The sequence below is a fragment of the Microtus pennsylvanicus genome, chromosome 8 (assembly GCF_037038515.1).
Source record: "Microtus pennsylvanicus isolate mMicPen1 chromosome 8, mMicPen1.hap1, whole genome shotgun sequence".
Lineage (NCBI taxonomy): Eukaryota > Metazoa > Chordata > Mammalia > Rodentia > Cricetidae > Microtus > Microtus pennsylvanicus.
This window is the reverse complement of record NC_134586.1, coordinates 32781127-32797704: the sequence shown is the minus strand read 5'-3', so window position 1 is coordinate 32797704 and position 16578 is coordinate 32781127. Positions and strand designations below refer to the sequence as shown.

At 48.9% G+C, this 16578-nt stretch overlaps 1 protein-coding gene across 1 annotated transcript in view; it reads left to right on the top strand.

The window, feature by feature from the left end:
- Hrh1 (histamine receptor H1) overlaps positions 1 to 16578 on the top strand; it is a 157501-nt gene that overhangs the window by 56441 nt on the left and 84482 nt on the right. The gene's annotated exons all lie outside the window — the stretch shown is intronic.

The window sequence follows — 16578 nt, the reverse complement described above, 5'->3', positions numbered from 1 at the left end:
ACACAGAAAGCTCAAGGCTGCTGCTACCATCACCTGGCTTCAGCTGTACAGTCAACTTTGCTATAAGCAAGGGACTGCAGTCTAAGAGACTCACGTTGCTGTACGTGGCACAGTCTTCACGTAACTCTCTGACTTAACTGTTGATTATTAATTCCAAGTGTCAAGCTCCACTAAACAGCCATACATTATGTTGGTTTATACCAGTGCCACTACAAAAAAATAAAGAATTCACTGTGTTATGACATTAACTTGGCCACAGTGACACCAGATGACAGGAGATCCTTAGCTCTCTGACAGTCTTCTGGGACCACTTGAGGGAGGGTTATCTGAGAAGAGAGAACCTCAACTGAGACTGGCCTGAAGGCAAGCTTAGAGCATCTTATCAACTGATGATTGAACTAGGTCTTGGGATGTAAAAGAAAGCAGGCTGAGCAAACCATAGGAAGCAAGGCAGTAAGCAGTGTTCCTCCTTGGCAGCTGTTCATTCCTGCCTGGAGCTCCTACCTAGACTTCCCTCAGTGACGGACTGTGACTTGGAATGTACAGGCCAACCGAACCCTTTCTTCTCAAGTTACTTTCGATCACAGTGTTTATCATAGCAATAGAAAGTAAACTAAGTAAACAAAGACATTGACCGAATATTGTGATGTGGTATATAGCTGAGAATGGAATTTAAAGAGGTGGCATTGGCCGAGAGAAAAGCACCAAGAGTTAAGCACTGGGGCACCCCAACATTGAGAAGTTGGGGAGAGGAAGGAACAAGAAAAATCTCTGGGAAAGATGGACAGTTGAAACAGGAGGAAAAGGAGGAGACAGATACTGGGGGTCTTGAAACCAGCAAAGAGGGAAGAGGTTAATGGTGCCGAGAAAGGACTGACTGTGGATCCTGCCATCTGGCAGCTTCGGGAAACCTCAACAAAGAACATTGTTGTTCAAAGGGGAAGTGACGACGTCATCGGCAATGAGTTTAAGAAGACTGGGAAGGGGTGGAAAAGATAGGATGGCGGTTTTCTGGAGAAGTTCTGCTGCAAAGGGCACTTGGCGTGACACTTGGCAGCCTTGACAAATCTCACTTCCCGGTGGTCTAGGACCTGTGTAGTCCTTGCTGTCACATCAGGGCTGTACTACAATTGGTTTTCACCAGAAGAATGCGGCAAAATGCAACAATGCTGGTCCAGGGCTGAAGCTTAAGAAGACCCAGCAGCATCTGCAGTCATGAACAGGGACACCATACTCTAACATGCCCCCTGAAGGGGGCCATAGAAAGCCTTAGGTCAACAATCCCAGTCAAACTCCAGCCTCCAGCTACCAACCAGCACCAGCCTGGCCCAGTAGAGCCCCAGAAGACCACACCCCACTGACACCTCATAAATCAAAACAGTCACACAGCTGAGCCCTGCCAGTCTGTCACCCTGGAGGCAGAATAAAGTGAGAGCTGCTTTAAAGCCTTTGTTACAGTTTCAGCAGTAATGGCCCAGAGATATGGAGGAGGACTTGGGAAGGTCTTCCTCAAAAGGATTTCCATTGGTGTGATGCCCCAAAGCTTGGAGCAATGGCAGTGTGGTTGTGAGCTTGCTAAGAATGATCCAGATTTCATTTGAAAATGAAAAACAACAAACAAAGCAGTGGAGAGAGAGAGAGAGAGAGAGAGAGACAGAGAGAGAGAGAGAGAGAGAGAGAGAGAGAGATTGGAGAGATGAGAAGGATGGGGTGGGTGTAAGTGTAAGGCCCAGGTACGGATACAAATACACGGTCAGTTTACTCTTCGCAGTGGGTACGAGGCAGAGTATAAGAGGGAGGGGTCTTCATCTATTTCCTGTTTTCGCTATAACTGAACAGCGGATGCTATGCAGTTTATAAAGAATAGAAGCTTTTGGGGGACATGGTCATGGTTTTGGAGACTGGGAAGTCCAATACCAAAGTGCCAGCGTGGGAGAAAGTCCTTTCTCCATTGAGGAACCTGGTGAAACTAGCTCAAGTCTTTCTAAGAAAGTCACAGGCGCCATCACTGATGACCTCACTGATGCCATCCCGGGGGCCTTACCCTTGTGACCTCATCGTAGTACCTCTCAAAGGCTCTACTTCCTAATTCCTTGAATGCCCGCTTTTGAGGACTATGTTTCCTTAACTCCAAAGCTGGGAAATTGGGAGGACACATTGAAGGCAGAGTGCCAGGCATACCTTGGAGTCCAGCGATATCTGCTTCCATTTCCTGGAAGTAGAAAGTGGCAGGTAAGACCTAGAGAGGCAGCATTCAGGTTGCAGCAGCGGGTGGTGTGGTGTGTGTGTGTGTGTGTGTGTGTGTGTGTGTGTGTGTGTGTGTGTGTGTATTCTCACACCAGAGTTAGAGAAGTAGCGGCGGGGGTGGGGGGATTCTTGAAACATTCAAGGTTATGAATCTTAAGCAAACCCAGGTGGTTTTGAGACAGTTAATGGGGGAAAAAGAGAGTAAAACAAAACAAAAACAAAATCATGGCTTATTTTCAGCTATAGGCAAGCACGAGGCTGGGGAGGGGGACAGGGACAGTTATGAAAGAGAGATGTGACCAGAGATGTGGTTTTACCAAGCAAGCAGGAAAGCAGAAGTGAGCTATGAAGCAATAGATAGATACCCAAGAAGAATGTAACCTTGATTAAAAGCTTAAGATGGGGGGGGGGGTGGCGAAACTACAGCCCAAACCATGACAGAAGGGGAGAGAGAGGAAAAGGAAGATGAAGGAAACAGCCATGTTTTAAACAAGTGTTGTTCTGTGACAGTCCTTCAGCATGGAGATGCTTCAGCTAGCGAGGTGGCCTGGGCAGCAGGAGACGTAGGTGACACCTGGACCACCCACCTCACCAGTGACTGACCTAGCTCATGTTCTAAGTTGATCTCATTTCTGCCTGCCTCTCCCTGTATCCTCCTTGCTCCCCTGAACTTCCCTTCTCATGGAGGTCAGCAAGCTGCCCCCTCCTCTAAGCTCCAGGGCATGAGTTCCTTCTTTCTAGAACCTTCTCAGTAGTCAAGTCCAAACCACAGTGGTCAGAAGGGCTCATTCCTAGCACTTGCAACAAGAAAGCCAGGTTTTGGCTTCCAGACAGGGAAAACACGGATGGTGGCCACACAAAGCCAGCACTGCAGTGACCCTGTAACCTGAGGGGTGGCTGAGAGCCCACTTCCCAACCCTCCTCCCAACAGTGTCAAGGGGGAGGGGGAGGCTGAAGTCAACGCCCCTGATTATTATTACTGTTCTTTTTTTTCTCTCTCTCTTTCTTTCTTTTCTTTTTCTCTCCTTTTTTTCTTCTTCTTCTCTCCTCCTCCTTCTCCTCCTCCTCCTCCTTCTTCTTCCTCTCTCTCTCTCTCTTTCCTTTTTGAGACAGTCTTACTTATCCCAGGCTAGCCTTGAGCTTTCTTTGTACACAAAGATGACATTTAACCCTTCACCCCTTCCTGCCTCTACTACCCAACTGCTAGGATTACTGCCATGCACTTCCATACCTAAAAATCGTTCCCAGCATTTGAATTTGAGGATCCAGCAGGTCAGCTGAATTTGCTTCTAAGCTGTTAGGTTAGTGGTTCTCACCTTTCCTAATACTACACCCCTTTAATACAGTTCCTCAATACAGTTGCCCCCAACCATAAAATTATTTTGTTGCTACTTCATAACTGTAATTTTGTTGCTGTTGTGTTGTGATGTAAATATCTGATATGTAGGATGTTGGTTATATGACTCCCCCCATAAAAGGGTTGGTTATCCCAGGGGGTCACAGCCCACAGGTTGAGAACTGTAACATGGAGGGTCCTGTTTGTTGTTGGGGTTTTTGTCCCGCCTGGTACCCCACAACTGTTTAGCCCCAAAGAAAATCACACATAGGTCTCCATAAATTATAAGCTCATTGCCCATTAGCTCTAGCCTCTCACTGGCTAACTCTCACATCTTGATTAACCCATTTTTCTGATCTATGTTAGCCATGTGGCTCAGTACCTTTTTTCAGTGGGGCAGATCACATCCTGCTGCTTTGGCGGTCTGGGCAGGAGTGGGAGGAATCAACTTCCTCCTTCCCAGAATTCTCCTGTTCTCATTACATCATTTCTACTTCCTTTCTGGTTTTCCCACCTATACTTCCTGACTGGCCAATCAGCATTTATTTAAAACACGATTGACAGATTATAGACAATTCTCCTGCACCAGAGAACTGCTCTGGGAGCCTGTCATGGACACACCTTCTGAGATGACTTGGGTGCACATCCAGGCCTGTAACTGCACAATTGTAATCCAGGCTCCCTCGTCTGTCACCCCCATAGTTCTGTCCCCCGCCACACATCTCAAGCACCTGCCTGTCTACTTGATGCCAAGCCTGCCACTGGCTTGTGGTACAGAGAGCCATATCTTTACCCTCAGAGTCCAAGATGCCTGGTCAGCTTGAAGGTAGGGGTGGTGAGGAAAGCAAGAGAAAGTTCAGCCAGGCAGGGGTGTTAGACCCAGAAGGAGGAGAGACCTCTGCACTGTGGTGTGGAGCAGCTGGTATCTGTTTTAGTTGGCTTTCTGTTTGTATGATAAACACCACGATCAACAACTCAGGAAGGAAAGGGTTTGTTTCCGTTTCCAGTTGTAATCCCTCATGAAGAGAAGCCAGGATAGGAAACTCAAGACAGGAACCATGGGGCAGGAACTAAAGTAGAGGCCACTGGGGGGGGGGTGCTGCTGACTGGCTTGCTCCACATGGCTTGTTAAGCCTGCTTTCTTATAACACCCATGATCTCCAGCCCAGGGCTGTCACTGTCCACAATGGGCTGGTCCCTCTCTCATCAGCCATCAACCAAGAAGACACCCCAAAGACTTTCCTGCAGGCCAATCTGGTGGAGGCATCTTCTCAGTTGAGGTCCCCTCTTCCCAGATGACTCTAGCTTGTGTCAGGTTAACACAGCATCCCTGTGAGTTTTTGCTCTTGACATGACTGTGAAGCTGTCAGTCTCTCCATGAAGGGACATTCATTTCAGAAAAGTCATGTTCCTGTGCGGAGAGAGGAGGAGATTGTGGGAAGCAGCCTGGCGACAGCCACAAAGTCAATGGCTTGACCCCAGTAGGAGGTGGGTGGAAAGGGGAGGGAAGAACGGGTGATGGCTGACAGAGGAGACCAGATGGGGCCATGATGAGGGAGGAATTCAAGTCTTACTGTGGTGATTCTGGCTTCTGCACCTGTCTGAATGATAGTCTGTATCCTTCAGGAGGACCAGTGGGGCCCCATTATCTTCAGAGTCTGACTCCAGGCCTGGCAACAGTGGGCTATCTGTACAGGAACCAGGGGACTAAACTGACCTCTTAGGTGAGGCCTCTGAGAGCTGTTCTGCTTCCATGGCAGGAGAAGGTCTGGCATACTGCATTAAGGTCCCCACCTCCCCAAAGTTGCTGCGCAGACTGTCTCCACTTCCCTGGGGTGGAGTAGAGAACAGCAGTCCACACCGAGTGTGAGGAGCTACCTGCAGATCTAGCAGCCAGCACTTCTAAAGAGCCTACACAATTCAGGGCTCAAAAGACAGCTCAAACATGGGCAAGGGTATAAATAGGTGTGTTTAAAAAAAAAAAAGAAGAAGCTCCATAGTGGTTGGTAAGCACATGGAAATGCCCAAGATGATTAGCTCTTAAGAAAGTACAAATCAAAACCACAATGGAGTGGCTCATTCCACACCCACTGGAAGGCTAAGTGAGGAAGATGGATGTCTTAGTCACTGTTCCATTGCTGTGAAGAGACACTGTGACCCAAGGTGACTCTTTAAAGAAAGCATTTCATTGGGGCCTTGTTTACGTCTCAGAGGCTTAGTCCAGTATCATCAGGCATGGAGCATAGCAACAAGCAGACATAGTGCTGGAGACATAGCTGAGGGCTACATTGGGACCCATAGGCCAAGAGAGAGGAGATGGTCCTGGTATGGGCTTTTGACACCTCAAAACCCATCCCCAGTGACACACTTCCTCCAACAAGGACACATCTACTCCTAACCATTCTAACCCTTCCCAAATAGTTCCACGGTCTGATGACTAAGCCCTCAAATACATGAGCCTATGGGAGCCCTCTTTATTTAAACCACCACAAGGACAAGAACAGATAGTGACAAGGTGTAGAGAAATGGGTACCTTACGCACCGCTTGTGTGAAATGTATGATGGGTAAAGCAGTTCATGTGGAGCAGAATTTGGAGATTCATAAAGTTGACCAGGATTATAAGACAATCTAAGCCCTCTCCATCCCCAGCTCTACACCCAAACGGAGAGAATACAAGTTCACACAAAAGCCTGCCCATTTGTCTGTAACATCCTTATTGGTAGCAACAGTAGACATAGCCCAGAAGGCTGTCAGCCAGTGGACATATTCACAAAACGTAGAATATCTGTACAGCGGAATGAGGTGCGGATTCATGATATGATGTAGGAAAAAAAAACCAAAGAAACCTTGAAAGCACCATGTTAAATGAAAGAAGCAGCCACGACACACCACAACCAGAGTTTGCTACCCATATGTAAGTGTAGAAAGAGGAGATCTGCCCTTGTCAGGCAGATCCTTGGGTGTCAAGACCCAGGGAAGGGGGCATAAGAGTTACAGAATTGCTGTGGGGGGGGGAGTGAAGAAGTTGTTCTACAGGTTGAGAGTGATGACAGTAGCTCGGCAGTGTGACTGCACCAAAGCCATTGAATTTTATGCTTGAAAGTATTTTCAATTGGAGGACTTAAGCACTGTGAATTTTAGCTCATAAAACTTGATTTTTCTAAGTAATAAAAAAAAAAAGCAGCAGTCCCTCTGGGAGGCACAGTCTTGCAGACAGATGGCAGGTTGGGGTTTAGCCCCTTGGGACTGGTGCCTGTGTGCAGGGCACAGCTCAGGTGCTGATGGTAGCCAGAGGTGGGTCATCAAGGTTTCCACCCGCATCTGGACTTCTGCTAGCCCATCTGACGGACAAGGAACGGCAGCCCAAATGCGTTTGCTGAAGCTAGTGAAACCCCACCTGTCCCCTGGCAGAGAGAACAACAGACAGGGACGGCTTCTACTCAACAAGGAAAATAAGCCCTGCCTTCCTGCTCTGTGCAGAGTTGACTTTGGGCCCAGGCTCAAAGTTCTCTCGCGCACACACCCTGCAGCTGCAGTTTCAACGAACCCTCAGACTGTAGCCACACCTCTGCCACATGCCCAGCTTGTTCATTCTTTCTATGCCTGTAACTTCCACCCTCTGTGCTCCAGCACGCCCTGGGAGCCCCAGCAAACTCCCTCTGTCCCTCTCAGACCCTTTCATGACCACGTTCTGGAGATCTCATTTCAGAACTCCGCTGCTCACTCACTTCTTTCGGCACCCTCTCCCGACTTGGAGGAACCCCATCTGCCTCCCCACCCCCCTGTCCTGAGCGATTTGTAAAATAAGAAAGTGTGACTTTTACTGGGTGATGCCCTTATCTGGCTATGCCAGAGTCACACAGCTTTTCCAGCCTCAGCTTCCCCATCACACAGGAAACTTCTTGTTGTGTGATAGACTTTTCCTGGGGAGATGTAACCTACACATGTCTACTCACCCCCAAATGTGGAGCCCCAGAACAGGCCAAAGTAATGATTGCATCAAAGTCCAACTTAGTAAACCAATGAGTTTTATTGGGGTTACTTACAGGAGCAGAAATGACTCAAAGATAGCGGCTTCACCAAAGCCGGCCCCAGCACTGGTGACAGCTCACAGGAGCTGGGAACCTGGAGCACGTTGCGCAGACAGCTTAATAGGGTGGGGAGCATCCTTCCCAGGAGCCTCTGTCGGTCTGGGCCTCTTCCAGGCAGATCTGCTGGTCATTGTATTTTCTGGGCAGTTGGACTGAACTCTGCTTCTTCCAAGCAGCTGGGCTTCTTTGAGACTCTCAGTGGTCTTTCCTATTTATACACTCTCGGGGAGGGAGAGGCCCAGGGAATCAGCTTCAGGGACTTCTTGCTACTTTGAATTGTTTACTTCCTGCCTTAAGGAGCTTCCCTACATTATACCTCCCCTTATAACAGTGGTTCTCAGTCTTTCTAATGCTGCGTCCCTTTAATACAGTTCCTTGTGTTGTGGTGACTCCCAAACATAACATGATATCCATTGCTACTTCATAACTGTAATTTTGCTACAGAGCAGTGTCTCAGTTCGTAAGACCATCAGAACCGTGTTTTCTGATGGTCACAACTCACGGGTTGAGAACTGCCGCCTTAGACCATCCTCCTGCTTCACCTCCCTGTCTTTTGAAGTTTCCCTCCAAGATGGAAGGTTTAACCTCAGAGGTCACTGCTGCATGAAGCCTGCTGGGTGCCATACTTCTTGTGTGGGACTTACTAAGGGCGAAGTGCCTGCCATGTTCTGATGGAAGTTACTACCACTGTGGAGGCTAGCCTGTTTCTCTGTAGAAAAGCGTGCATAATCCAAGGCAAGAGCTCCCAGAATCTTCAGGAGCTCTGAGGAAAGGGAGATGTTTGCTGCCTCTAAGACATTCCAGGCTAGGAAACCAGTTATTGGAAGCCAGGCTCCAAAATTCCTCTCTCCCTCTTTGACTCCTAGAGTGCTGTTACCTTGGGCCATTGAAAGGAAAAGGATTGGTTCAGGACCCCTCCCCCACAAGACTAAGTTTTCAGCCCAAAGGAGATTTATTTGTCCCAGAGGGACAGAGAGCAGGAAATAGGAGACAAGGACAGGAGAGAGAGAGAGAGAGAGATGATAAAGAAGAAGGGGAAGGGAACAAGGGAGGGAGAAGGGGTATTTGTTCTAGAGCAGGGGAGAAGGGGAAGAGACAAAGGACTGCTTCTGGATATGGAGAAGACAGACTTGGATGATGTATTTAATTTTAATTGGGCATGTTAATTAGCTAAGCCAAAGCTGGACCTTGGTAGTCAGCCTCAGGAGAAGGAAGTGGCCAAATAAGGGAACAGACTTTGGTGGTTAGCTTTAAGATTGCAATCTAAGGGTTTTAGAAAGGCAGAGGGAATGGGAGAGAAGGGCAAGGCCTGCCAGAGCTCTGTTCACCATGCCCAGGTCAGCCAGAGTCTCAGCCATAGGTATCCGAGAGCAACTACGAAAGCCTCAAGCCAGAGTCTCTTCAGGGGGAGACTATGCTGCTCCAAACCCCAGCAGCCTTTGCTTGTGAAATGGGGTTTGCAAGTCCTTTTTAGAGGTTTGCTGAGAAGCTACATAGGAAGCTCTTGGTAAGCTTCCATGAGGGAGAAGAGAATGACTGTTAGCTTGGTTGCTCGGTGAATCACCGCAGGCCATAGTGACTCACAGTAAGGTAAGGTCTGACCTCTCATAGTGTGGGTAGCTGATATTTCAGAAGCAGCCATGCTGGGTGTTTTTTAGCACAGTCTCCCCTGCTTTTGTCTTCTGGCTTTTGAAGGCCTAAGTTGACTGAAGGAACCTGTTGCAATGGCTCACTCATCTGGCCTTGGGTTGGTGCTAAATGCTGGCAGGAGACCTTGGTTCATTTTATAGTGGCTTTTTCCACGAAGTTCCTAAGAGTCTTCTGTTAGGATTTAGAATGTAGACATCACATGTTGTCGCTCTGAAGTGTTCTTTTGCTACACAGATCAATCCTATTTGCCATGGGCTACACACACACACATAAGAAGTAGGAGGGAGGTGAAGGATATTGCACCATCTTGGAGACGAGCCGCCTCAGGCAAGGCTGAGGCCAGATGGAGAGCCACTGACCATGAGCATGGCAGGATTTGAAGTCAGGTTACCTGGCCCAGACTCTGAACTCAAAATTATTACCTATGCGGTACCCACCATCTTCATTCAAGCAATTGCATATTCATTTGCTGAGCACCAATACAAGGGCGCTAGCCACTAGAAGGCACATGATGACAGAGTTGCAGCTAGCTCCCATCTCCCCTGGCTGCCAGTTCTTGGCTCTTTGTAGAAGGAGGGGCGGGCTGCATTCCCGCCCAGTTCCCGCACTGCTAGCTTTATACCTAAAATAACAACACACAAATTGTATTCATTCAAAGACTGCTTGGCTCATTAGTTCCACCCTCTTATTGGCTAATTCTCATGTCTTGCTTTAACCCATATTTAGTAATCTGTGTAGCACCACGAGGTGGTGGTTTACCAGGAAGGATCTTAACCTGCGTCCATCTTGGAGAGGAGAGCTATAGCGTCTGCCTCACTTTCCTTCTTCCCAGCATTCTATTCTGTCTGCTCCACCTACCTATGTTCTGACCTATCAGGCCAAGCAGTTTTCTTTATTAATTAACCAATGAAACAACAGATAGATAGAAGACATACCTACATCAGCTCTTTCCACCCTAGAGATAAAAACTACCATGAGAGAGCCTGGCAAATCCTTTCACAGGAAAATGTGGGAAGAATTATAAAAAACTAACTGGCTTTAGAGCTCGGGCTAAACTCTGGTAATGACTTCAGGGTACCGTTGGTAAGTCCCTTCCATTTTCCATGTCTAACTTCCCAGGTGTCTCTTAAGGCTTTGTATGTGCCAACTGTTCCTTCCAGTGCTATTTGTTAGGCACCTGCTATGGATAAAGACCTGCCCAAGAGTCACCCACGCTCAGATGGAATAAAATACTCAGCTGGACTAGAGCCAGCTAGGAGAACCTGGAAGGCAAAGAGACATACAGGGGGCTCTCCACACCCACCAGGTGCCAGGTGAGGAAAAATGAATGATGACGAGGTTTGTGGGCATGGCTGAGGTCTGCATTTCCCTGGCAGACAGAATAGACAAGGTTGAGACAAGGGCAGAGTGGGCACAGGATCAGATGACGTGGGACCCCACGGTCCTTGGGACTGCCTGGGTTTACCTCTGAGTGCTGTCTGCTGTGTAGCTGCAGGGTCCTTGTTCTGCTGTATGGGGAGTGGGTTACAGAGGGCAAGGTTATGGTGCTGAAAGTTTATTTTTGATCCAGACTGCCAGATGTCCCAGTGTGAGGAGGCTGTACGACTTAGGGAAGCAGAGGGAGGAACATCATCAAGGATGATGGTGGAACCATCTGCCAGTCTCTGAGCTCACATCCATCCAGTTCTGTAGGGACCTCAGATAACTCTGTTACCAAAAGGCAGTCTGCTCTCCCTTCTACACTCTTTCCCCCACTCCCTTTGCCTGGTAAAGTCGGCCTGGCCCCTCAACATTCCCTCAGTATCTCCCTTTCTTTTCCTGCCTACATGGCTTCCCTTCACCTGAAATCCAGCTTTCCCATGCCCAACCATGTTTTGCCTGGTGTCTTTCAAATGCCATAGAATTATGTCTCTACAAAGCTATTTCATGGCTCCTTAAGCTTGTCTCTCTTACTTCTATCATAAAAGCTTTTAAAGAATATGTTTTGAATTGTGGGAAAGTAAGAACTTAGCATTTTAACCATTTAAGCATCTGCTTTACAGCGTAAGCCCAGCCCAGTGTTGCTCAGCCATCACCTGCTGCCCACTTCCAGAATGTTCCTATTCTCTCGTGCAGAGGCTTGGTGATCACATAAAAGCTTTTTAATGGGGTCTGTACTCATTAGCACACCCTCAGTTAAGAGAGAAACTCCAGTCTAAACAGGCCTGTTCTAAGACATAATGTATCATTTCACAAAAAGTCTTGGTTGGTTCCAGGCATGGCTGGATCTAGGTGCCAAGCAGGAACACCCCGCACACGCTCTCCAGCCTTTGATTTCTGTTTGTTCAAGCGCTGGCTCACCCTGCCTTGGTGGCCATCGACAGCTCCAGGTTTTCATCCCCCTGCTCAGAAAACCCTCAGAGAAGACAGACTTTACCACCAAGAGCACCGGTGCTTCCCAGGATTGATTCCTTTTGTCTCAGTGTTGGTTGTGTGCCAGTCCCTGAACCAGTCCTTGGGCTCAGAGAACTGGAACATGATGATTGGGCCAGAACAGAGTTCTATGTCCTACAGCCCAATGGCTGTATAACCTGAGCAAAGAGCAGAGTGGATCTCTACAGTACAAACTGGGTTCTTATCAAGGATAAGGGGAACAGGAACGGGAAAGCTCGGACCAGACTGCTCACCGCGCTGACTCTTGCAAATGCCCCTCCCCCTAGTCTTTTCTTAGTAAATGACTTGTGTTGGCAGGAATCTCCTTAACTGTCTCTTCCCCTGCTGCTTAACAGGGCCGGCTCCCAAAGCGTTTTTTGACTCTCCTCTCTTCTCATACTAGTCTCCAACTATTCCTTGCTTGGCTCCGCATCCCCACCCCCAGCTTGTGGGCTATTAAAACCCTGTGACCATCTCCTTACCACCTCCAGATTGCAAACTGATCAGCACTCTTGAGAGCCTACTGAGGCTGGGGTGGCTCTACTACATGGCATTTCCGCTTCCATCTGTGGCCCCCCTTGCTGTTGGGCCTCTCAGGCATGAACCTGAACTTGGGGAGAGACTCCAGCATCTTAGACAAGTCTCAGGAAAGCAGGATGTAGAGAACAGTACCGCTTTCCTCAAGCAGCAGGATGTGGCTACACAGAGCAGCCTCCTGTCTCTTACGGAGCCCTCTGTGCTCCAGCTGCCACCGAGCTGAACAGCTTCCCCGGGGGACCTTGAAATGTGTCCTTGAGACCGCTGGAGAGAGAACAAGGGACTGCTTCCAGTGACCTGTGAGGATGGGAACAAGGATGTCTCCACAGATACCATTGTTGTACTTTCCAGGCTCAGGGGCTCCCCAATGAGACTCCCAGAATTAGCTGCCTGAGATCAGTCTCCCGGGGAGTTATGGGGTCACAGCAGGCCTGGGACTGCTTCCCCTAAACTAAGCTGCCACTTTTGCTCACGCAAGGCTTTGGATTATGGGTCAGATGTGAGTAGAGTCTGAATCTCCCTGGAGTCAGCGGCTCCTGACCTAGGGTCTAGCAAGAGTTGGGACTAGGGATTCTATACCAACTGTAAAGGCCAGAGAGACACAGGTGAGCACCCACACGTGTAAAGTCCTGTGTTGTAGGGTGCACAATGACCCCCCCGAGGACACTGACCATGCATATGTGTTCCACCATCTGGATAAGTACATGACAGCCTGTGTTTACAGAGCCTTCACCTTGTGCAAAGCCATTTCGTCCTGTGGAATTGACTTGCATAGCCCTTTCTACTTGCAGCAAACCCAATGCTACTATCTTCATCTGGGGATGGAGAGGCTTATATGCACAGTGGTCCAGTGCTTTTCCCAGGATCCTGCTAGCATTTGGGTGCCCAAGTTTCTTTTCCCAGGCCTATGCCCTGCTTCCTGGTGACCTCCTATACATGAAATCCCCTCCCTTATCTCCTGTCGCAGAGTTCACACAAAACTGAGCACTTAAGAGAGGAGAGAGGGGAGAGGTCTGGTCATCTCAGCAAAGTATCTGCCATTTGCCTCCAAGGACCTGGGCTCATCCCCAGTACCTTCAGATTATATATAATAATATTACATATATAGACAGACTTATATTCCCACCATGTATCTAGCCAACTTTGAAGTGGAAGAATCAGACTTCCAGTATTAGTTAGCTTTCCATCCCTGTGACAGAGAGCCTGGGAATAAATCAACTTTTGCGATGAGAGGACTGTTTTAACTCACAGCTTCTGAGGTCTGCTCTATTATTTGGGCCCTAAACTGAGGCACAAGTTCATGGCAACAGAAGTTTTTTTGGGGAGGCAGAGGCTGCTTCTATCGTGGTAACCAAAAAGCCAAGGGACAGCAAGAGACAAAGAAGGAGCAGGGGCTAAAAACAACTATCTGATCACACTCCCAGTGGCCTGTGCCCTCCCTCACCCTCTAACCCCTCCCTTAGTAGCTGGGGACCAAGGCTTGAACAAGTGAGTTCTCGAGGGACATTCCAGATCCACACTCTAATACTGTCCAAGACCAGGAACTTGGATCTGAGTGAGAACCAACTAAAAGGCTGACTTCGATGACTAAAGAGCCACCTGCCCTCTCTCCATTCTGGTCCCATTTGCTCTCTCAACCCCAGCAGGAAAGAACTCAAGCAAAGAACCATCTTGTCTAATTTTGGCAGTTTCATAACAATAACCTTGGGGGTCTCTCAGCACCCAGAGTGTGCTGTCCTTGAGGAACTGGCTAACTTCAGCTATGACGGGTGGGGAGCTGAATGGGCGCTCTGCCCAGACCTCCCTCTCTTGTCTAGAGCATGACTTAAGAGCCCAGCATAAGTGACACTCACTTCCTTTGGGTTGGGAAGGTTTTGTGAGTTCCCAGTCCCGTCTATGCAGGACTACAAGCTGTCAGCTGATTCCAGTGGTATTTGTTCCCCACTCAGGCACGGTCCTGTGGCTGACAAACCGAGGCCCCTTAGACAGTCCCTTCTCTTCTATGGATCTTCCTCAGTTTCCCCGTGTGAACGGGAAGAAGTCAGCCTGGCTATAGTAAGCCACAGTTCCTGTTTTCCAGAAGAGGAAGGAAGGGAGGAGACTCAGTTACTGAGCACCCACCAGAGTCAAGTGGTGCCCCTACTTCCACACAATACACACATTGACCCGATCCCAGGAACACTTCTGGAGGGAGGGGACACCCGCAACTTCCAGATCCAAAGTCACATTCCACTCATCACACCCAAGTCTGGGGATCCAGCCCTTGCCCTCTTCTAGACCCTGGTGGCTGAAGAGTGACTGGCCTTACCACCAGACCAGCCATTACCATGTGACTCAAGCTTGGCCAACCAGAGCAACTCTTGTGATTACAGAGCCGGGTGTGTGGCTCAGGCCAGGCCAATTGCAGTTAGTCCTGGCATTTTTGCGGGAGTGGTGAGATGATTTCTTTGCCAATTGGTATTCCTGCTTCCTTGTGAGAAGACTCAGCTCGTAGTGAAGCAGACACAGAACAGTGCAGACTGGGGGCAGGCTCACAGTGAGGTATGAGCTTCTGGGATAGGCTGTTCTGAATCCAGACTCATCCGGTAAGCTTTAAGGTTCAAGCACCCTTTCCGGCCCAAACTGGTTATTATTACTGGTTACTGTTGCCCGCAGCAGAAAGAACCATGACCCAAATTCTGGCTATGACCTGGGCATTGTTCTCATTTTACCTACAGATAGGGACACTGAGGCTCCAAGATGCAGAGTAAAGCAGAGGGGGCAAGTAGCCTCGCAGGGAGGCTTAATGACCCTTTCCTCCTCTCCCTCCAGCGACTGCTCTGGGACTCAGTTCTCTGCCTCTCTCACTTTTCTTCCACAAAGTACAAAAGCCAACTCAAACCCCTCCTGCCTCTACCTCCCAAGTGCTGTGATTACAGGCGCATGTGTCATACTAGCTCTCATCTGCAAACTGGACGAAGACAGAGCCTCCTCCTGGAGCGGCAGTGAGAAAATAGGCACATTACCTCAGGTGAAGCTCTCAGGGCAGAGTCTCCACAGGACAGCGGAAAGGGAACTAGCCTTAGTTTTTCATCTGCTGCCTGCCTTTTGCTAGTTGGTTGATCCCAGACAGACATGGCCCAGGTTACAATATGGTCTGTCAGTCACAGAAGCCATAGCAAAAATTATCCAGAAATCGCCAGAGGCTTCAAATAATCTCTGACACATTGTTTCTAAAATGCGGATTTTCCTAAAACCTCCCCTAGGGTAGAGCAGGCCTAAGTTGGCCTTAGGAAGTGAAACCTCTTCTAAGTGAAATTCCAAGTTATCAGGCCTTTGCTGACTTTCAGGAAACAGAGACGAAGGGACCCCACCATTTCCGAGGCTCCCCCCACTTCTGCACGCTCCACAGCTGTGGAGAGGAAATATCTTGCCTTACAGTTTATAGCAAGTGCAACCCTGGTGGCTCACTCAGTTCCAAAGGGTGCATTAGTCCCACAAAATATAAATACGAAGGCCAGAAAGTAGCAACCGGAAGTGGAAGGAACTTGCCATGGATTCCTGTGCTCCTGGATCTCCTGAGGTACAGGTTGGGGGGGGGGCTTTTATCTGAGTCATATCAGTCAGGCAGGGTTGGTACCCAGGTTTGACAGCTGTTCTAATTCCAGCTGTGTGTCTCTGGGGTTTCTAATGGCATTTCCAACAATTTCGGAGCCCTACCTTTGCAACAGGCACACACAGGCTCAGGGTCTAGGGTTACTGTGGGGCCTTGTACCAAGTAAGCCTTGTGTGTAGATGACATCATTGGACTTGCCAAGGGCCCCATTAAGATGAAGACTGGCTTGGCCTTGGCCTTTGGGCTCAGGCGATGGGGGATGGAAGTACAATCCTCTCTGGGACCCTCTAGAAGCTACACAACCTCTCTAGGCCTCGGTTTCCTCACCTGTAAATGGGGCTGATGACTGTTCTTTCCTCTCATGTAGTGTAAGGTTTAAGGAAGGGCACTCCTGTAGTGCTGGGAATAGAGTTGGACCCACGGGACAGAATGGAATTAAGGCCACCATACAGGTCTGTGGATATGAGCCCCATGGGGCTGGGCCTGCATGCCTATGAACTAGGAGAGGAGGATGAGTCCCTTCTAGGGGACAGGCTGTCGTGCCAAGGAGGAACCACTTCCCCCCCTCAGTTGCCTTCCTCTCGCTGAGTGTTGAAGCCATAATTCTACATTAAAAGGGCTTTCCTGGAACGGAAGGAGAAAGGAAAAACGCCCTCTTCCAGCTCAGAAAATGAGCAAGCTCCTCAAGTTCCATCCTGGAGACCTGTGG